At 45.3% G+C, this 6,863-nt stretch overlaps 4 non-coding genes across 4 annotated transcripts; all 4 read left to right on the forward strand.

The window, feature by feature from the left end:
* Positions 1 to 4,859: 4,859 nt before the first annotated feature.
* TRNAM-CAU lies at positions 4,860 to 4,931 on the forward strand. The gene has a single exon. It is a non-coding gene; the product is annotated as a tRNA-Met (tRNA).
* A 537-nt stretch (positions 4,932 to 5,468) lies between these two features.
* Positions 5,469 to 5,540, forward strand: TRNAM-CAU. Its single transcript has one exon. It is a non-coding gene; the product is annotated as a tRNA-Met (tRNA).
* A 233-nt stretch (positions 5,541 to 5,773) lies between these two features.
* Positions 5,774 to 5,845, forward strand: TRNAM-CAU. The gene has a single exon. It is a non-coding gene; the product is annotated as a tRNA-Met (tRNA).
* An 840-nt stretch (positions 5,846 to 6,685) lies between these two features.
* TRNAM-CAU lies at positions 6,686 to 6,757 on the forward strand. Its single transcript has one exon. It is a non-coding gene; the product is annotated as a tRNA-Met (tRNA).
* The last annotated feature ends 106 nt before the right edge of the window (positions 6,758 to 6,863 follow it).

Raw genomic sequence — 6,863 nt, forward strand, 5'->3', positions numbered from 1 at the left:
TGATTTAACCCGTTCACTGCAGCCAATGTATGTTGTACTTCAGCAGCAGTTGGCCTCTGTAAGCAGACTCCCAGCGGAAATTTGTGTACAGTAATACCTTGGTTTACAAGTAACTTGGTTTGAGAGCGTTTTGCAAGACAAGCAAACATTTCTGAAAAATTTTGCCTTGATATACAAGCAAATGTCTTGCAATAAGAGCAAAATTTTGTAGAAAAGCGCCACCCGAATAAGGCTGAAGCAGTGCGAGCGATGAGTCTGTTTAAACAAAATGCAATGTCACATTGGATAGATTCCTTGTTAAGGTTTCACGAAATTAAAAAGATTCCACTGAGTCAAGAGATAGCAGTGATTCCGTTAGTGATAGTGAAAGTCGTCCTACACAATAATCCTCCTCTCTCTTGTCTCCCTCACACCAGCCACGAAGGTACCGGTAATTGGTTTATTTTTCTTTATATTTTGTACAGTATTATATTACAGTGCAGTATTGTAGACATTTTTATATGAATATTTTTGGGTTGTGGAACGAATTATTAGAATTTTCATTATTTCCTATGGGGAAATTCGCTTTGATATACAAGTGCTTTGGATTACAAGCATGCTTCCGGAACGAATTATGCTCGTAAACCAAGGTGTTACTGTACATGTTTAAAGCTGACTATCAACCCCTTCCTTGCTTCCCAAGCTATGCTGCCCCTCCTGCTGGCTCGGGACTGGCATTGCAGGTGTCAGTGGGTACAGGGGAGGGAGACCAGCAAACATTTGTTTGCTGATCTCCTCAATGCTGAAGGAACCAGGGAGGTGTTTGTGAGCTTTGATGCTGATTAAGCATTGTTTGTGAGCTGTGATGCTGATTAAGCATAATCTGTGCTTGATCGACTTCAAAGGGCTGCAAAAGTGAGAATAGGCATCTAACAGATCCCTAATGTCTCCTTAACCACTTGAAGTCCGCGGTGTTAAACCCCCTTCCCATCCAGGCCATTTTTCAGTATTCAGCGCTGCGGTACTTTGACTGACATTTATTCCGTCATGCAACGCTATACTGAAACTAATTTTATACCATTTTTTGGGGACAGGCAGAGCTTTCTTTTGGAGGTATTTAATCACCACTGGGGTTTTTATTTTTTACTATATTAAGGAAAAATTACCAAAAATTAAAAAAAAAATGTTTCCCCTAAATTAAATGATAAAACATTTATTATTAACCACTTTTTTGCTTAAATATAAGAGATGGGGTCACGTCTGGTAAATAGACACCAAACATGTCCAGCCTTAAAATTGCGCGCGCGTGCAAAACCTCAAAAAACTACAGTACCCAAAATTGGCCATAGGCGACGCTTTAAAAGCTTTTACCGTTCATCAGTTTAGTGTTATCAGTGATTTATGGCCCTAAAATGATTGCTCTCACTGTGACGTTCGCGGCGTTATGTAACATGTGTAGCGGAATTGTAATTTTTGCACGCTGGCGCATCGAGCGCGTATTTACGTTTATATGTGCGTAAACGTGGGGGACTAAGGGCCAGCCACCAGTGAAGTGCAATTACTTAGGGGGCTTGAGAATTGAGAAAAGTTTAAAAAATAACATTAAATAAATTTAAAAACACCCAAAAAAATGTTTAAAGTTCCCCACTCCTGCCAACACACACCTACTAACACAAACAAAGAAGTAGCCCCTACCCCTTACATCAATGGTAAGTAAAATGAACCAAGCAAGTACATCACACGTGGTCCAGTAAGCATTGGCAGGGAGGCTACATATCCTTTACACTGGGTCAACCTTGTGGTGGCTGGGAAGGATACAGAAAGGGGTACACCACTGGGGCCAGTGGTGCTGCAACATGACACGTTCAATTGGGACAGCACGGTCACCTGTACCATCTCCTCCAAACTGGCCTTATCCTCTGACTCCTCAGAACCATCATTGCCCTCCAAGTGCCCCAGGCTAAACACTGCCATGCTGTGCTTCATCCCATATGCCTGGAGGACAGGAGCTACACTAGGCTAAAGCTTTTGGCAGATCTCCAGGCCAAATGGTGGCTAACATAATTCCATTTTCAGCTAGGGTAAAAATAAAACAGGGAAAGTTCACACATGTACCATGCCTGGCACATTTCCTCAACCTGGTGGTGTATGTTTCATCATCATAACTTTGCTTTCAGGAGGTCCTTTGTCAGGCCGGAAGCGTTTGTGGCCACTTTAAGTGGTCATACCCTGCCCGTATACCTTGCAGAAATGCATTACCAACATCAGCTGCCTGCTAATTGCCTCATCTATGGCACCCTCACACACTCAAACTCAGCATTGCCCATGCTGCAGATGTTGCAGCAATGTGTCATTAATGAGTACCTGTCAGATTATGGATGAGGACCTGGGGGAGCTGGGGTTCTTTTCACCACTTCGATGGCTTATGATTTAGGACTCATGGAGCATTTCAACACCTTTTAAATTGGAGATCAAAATGCTAATGGGACTGTAATTAGTGATACAGTTCTTCCTGGAGCACACACTCTGTGGCATGATAGAGTGGGCACTGAAGGCACATTAGCAGAAGGAAGAGAAGGATTTGCTGCTGTCTCTGAGCCAGCAGTATCCTTTGCCTACTGCGTCCATCCCTGTGAGCCAGAAGCAGCAGGAGGCAGAGGTGGAATACAATTTGGAGGAGGAGGGGGAAAACAGGCAGGCTTTAAAGGGGGTGTTTCACACCTCTCTAAACACTAGGATTTGTACATGGATGGGGTGAGCTCGTTGAGGACAGTGTTGTCCATAGCAACACTGAGGACATGGGGTCCTCTGCTGCAGGCAATTTGTGCAAGAATCTCATTGCTGCATTTCCTGGTGGTGGCAGGATTCCGTATAATGACCAATGTGTCTCAGATCCTCTGTTCCCTTAAAAGGGGAGCAAGGGTGTTGGCGGCTGTCTGAGCACAGCTTTTAGGAGTTTTCAGTGCTTCATCTAAACACATAACCTACAGATAAAACCTGCCTCGTCCCTCCCTCTTATATTGCAGCCTAATTGCAGTGGAAGTACCCTATTTCCACAAAAATAAGACCTACCCCAAAATTAAGACCTAGTACCATTTTTGGCAATTGCTCAAATACAAGACCTACTGTCAGGAACGTAGAACTAATGCCCATAGCATAAGGAGGGCTCGAGTTACTACACACACTATGGCACGCAGAAACGTGCATAGTGACAGACGAGAAGTAACTGCGCATGTGCGTGTGCAGCGTGCGCATAATCGCGTGCAACAGTGCACGAATTGGCGCCAATCGGCCTATTTAAACCCCAAGCAGCAACTGATAGTTGCTGGAAGATCTCAGCTGTACCTGTACCTGTGTTCCTGTATCTGAATCCTGTGACTGACCCGGCTTGCTCCTGTTTCCTGCTGTCTGCTGCCTGCCTTCTGACCTCGGCTTGTCTGACTATTCTCCTGCCTCCTGATTCGGCTCCGATCTGTCTGTTTGGTTCTGACCCGGCTTCAACTGACCACGTCCGGATTCTCCTGGCCTGCCAGCCACTGACCCAGTCCTCCTGAATCCTGCATCTTGCTGACTGAATCCTGAATCCTGCATCTGGCTTCCTGCATCCGGCTTCCTGCATCCTGCATCTGGCTGCCTGCTACCTGAATCCTGCATCTGGCTTCCTGCATCCTTACCAGCAGGTGATCAGCATCCACAGGCACTGGTGTCTCTCTACGTCCGTGCGCTACCTGTGCCATGTCCAGGGGTGCTCTGACGAGAGTTACAAAAGAAGCCTCCCTCATCATTCAGACCATACCAGGTACGTGACACCTACCCTGAAAATAAGACCTAGTTGTGACCATTCCCAGGGCCGGTAGTGGCATAAGGGGGAACTTGAAGAGCTGCGGGAGAGAATTAGCGGTACCAGCGAAGCCAGCGCTAGAGAAAGCGAGGCGGCAACGCAGGGAGCAGAGCCGCATAAGCTGATGTTTCCTCTATAGCGCGCTTCGCTCATTCTGTTTAACCAAATTGCTCTTGGAAACGTATGGCACCCCTGATTGCCCTGATCACCCTATTCCTAACTTGGATTGTTTAATTAGGATTTGCATTAACTTTGGATTGTTATACATTGAAAAAATAATAAGACCTACCCTGAAAATAAGACCCAGTGTGTTTTTTGAGCCACAAAAAATATAAGACAGTGTCTTATTTTCGGGGGAAACAGGGTAGTGTAAACAGCAAGAAAGTGCATTGAGCGGCTCTCTCATTTTAGCTCTTACTTGCTTCCATAAGCAGGGGGGTGCAGCGGACGCATGCTGGGCCCATAACCCAGAGGTCAATGGATCGATACCATCCTCTGCTAACTGGCCTTTGCCAACCTTTCTTTAAGTGCTTAGTGAAAGGCGTTCCTTTCATACATACGCTCTATTGCCACGAGACATTTTTAAAATCTGGTCATCAGCATGCAAATTGAGACGGTCAGTCACTGTGGACCAAAGTCAGCAAACAGTTTCTAGCTAAATGAGGAACTTTAATGTAAACAGCCAGAAAGTGCATTGGACGGCTCTCTCATTTTAACTCCAACATATTTTCGTAAGCAGAGTGGCGCGGCGGAAGCGTGCTGGGCCCATAACCCAGATATCGATGGATCGATACCATCCTCTGCTGACTTGGCCGTCCCAACCATTCTTTAAGTGCTTAGTGAAAGGCCTTTCTTTCACACATACGCTCTATTGCCACGAGTCATTTTTTAATTCTGGTGATCAGCATGCAAATTGAGACGGTCAGTCACTGTGGACCAAAGTCAGCAAACAGTTTCTAGCTAAATGAGGAACTTTAGTGTAAACAGCTAGAAAGTGCATTGGACGGCTCTCTCATTTTAGCTCCAACATATTTTCGTAAGCAGAGTGGCGCAGCGGAAGCGTGCTGGGCCCATAACCCAGAGGTCGATGGATTGAAACCATCCTCTGCTATCGGAGCTGTGCCAATCATTCTTTAAGTGCTTAGGGAAAAGCCTTTCTTTCACACATATGCTCTATTGCTGCGAGTCATTTTTTAAATCTGGTGATCAGCATGCAAATTGAGACGGTCAGTCACTGTGGACCAAAGTCAGCAAACAGTTTCTAGCTAAATGAGGAACTTTAGTGTAAACAGCAAGAAAGTGCATTGGGCGGCTCTCTCATTTTAGCTCCAACGCATCTTTGTAAGCAGAGTGGCGCAGCAGAAGTGTGCTGTTCCCATAACCCAGAGGTCGATGGATTGAAACCATCCTCTGCTAACTGGGCTTTGTCAAGCTTTCTTTAAGTGCATAGTGAAAGGCCTTCCTTTCACACATACACTCTATTGCCACAAGTCCTTTTTAAAATCTGCTCATCAGCATGCAAATTGAGACGGTCAGTCACTGTGGACCAAAGTCAGCAAACAGTATCTAGCTAAATGAGGATCTTTAGTGTAAACAGGCAGAACGTGCATTGGGCGGCTCTCTCATTTATCCAATACTTGCTTCCATAAGCATAGTGGCGCAGCGGAAGCGTGCTGGGCCCATAACCCAGAGGTCGATGGATCGAAACCATCCTCTGCTAACTGGGCTGTGCCAACCATTCTTTAAGTGCTTAGGGAAATGCCTTTCTTTCACACATACGCTCTATTGCCACGATTCATTTTTTAAATCTGGTCATCAGCATGCAAATTGAGACGCTCAGTCACTGTGGACCAAAGTCAGCAAACAGTTTCTAGCTAAATGAGGAACTTTAGTGTAAACAGCCAGAAAGTGCATTGGACGGCTCTCTCATTTTAGCTCCAACGTATTTTCGTAAGCAGAGTGGCGCAGCGGAAGCGTGCTGGGCCCATAACCCAGAGGTCGATGGATCGAAACCATCCTCTGCTAACTAGGCTGTGTCAACATTTCTTTAAGTGCATAGTGAAAGGCCTTACTTTCACACATACGATCTATTGCCACGATTCATTTTTAAAATATGGTCATCAGCATGCAAATTGATACGGTCAGTCACTGTGGACCAAAGTCAGTAAACAGTTTCTAGCTAAATGATGAACTTAAGTGTAAACAGCCAGAAAGTGCATTGGGCGGCTCTCTCATTTATCCCATACTTGTTTCCATAAGCAGAGTGGCGCAGCGGAAGCGGGCTGGGCCAATAACCAAGAAGTCGATGGATCGAAACCATCCTCTGCTAACTGGGCTGTGTCAAGCTTTCTTTAAGTGCTTAGTGAAAGGCCTTCCTTTCACACATACGCTCTATTGCCACGAGTCATTTTTAAAATCTGGTCATCAGCATGCAAATTGAGACGGTCAGTCACTGTGGACCAAAGTCAGCAAACAGTTTCTAGCTAAATGATGAACTTAAGTGTAAACAGCCAGAAAGTGCATTGGGCGGCTCTCTCATTTATCCCATACTTGTTTCCATAAGCAGAGTGGCGCAGCGGAAGCGGGCTGGGCCAATAACCAAGAAGTCGATGGATCGAAACCATCCTCTGCTAACTGGGCTGTGTCAAGCTTTCTTTAAGTGCTTAGTGAAAGGCCTTCCTTTCACACATACTATCTATTGCCACGATTCATTTTTAAAATCTGGTCATCAGCATGCAAATTGATACGGTCAGTCACTGTGGACCAAAGTCAGTAAACAGTTTCTAGCTAAATGATGAACTTTAGTGTAAACAGCCAGAAAGTGCATTGGGGGGCTCTCTCATTTATCCCATACTTGCTTACATAAGCAGAGTGGCGCAGCGGAATCGTGCTGGGCCCATAACCCAGAGGTCGATGGATCGAAACCATCCTCTGCTAAATGGGCTTTGTCAACCTTTCTAAAAGTGCTTAGTGAAAGGCCTTCATTTCACACATACTTTCTCTTGCCACGAGTCATTTTTAAAATCTGGTCATCAGCATGCAA

The sequence above is a fragment of the Nanorana parkeri genome, unplaced genomic scaffold, assembly GCF_000935625.1.
Source record: "Nanorana parkeri isolate BGI_ZX_2015 unplaced genomic scaffold, ASM93562v1 scaffold505, whole genome shotgun sequence".
In the NCBI taxonomy this organism is placed as follows: Eukaryota; Metazoa; Chordata; class Amphibia; order Anura; family Dicroglossidae; genus Nanorana; species Nanorana parkeri.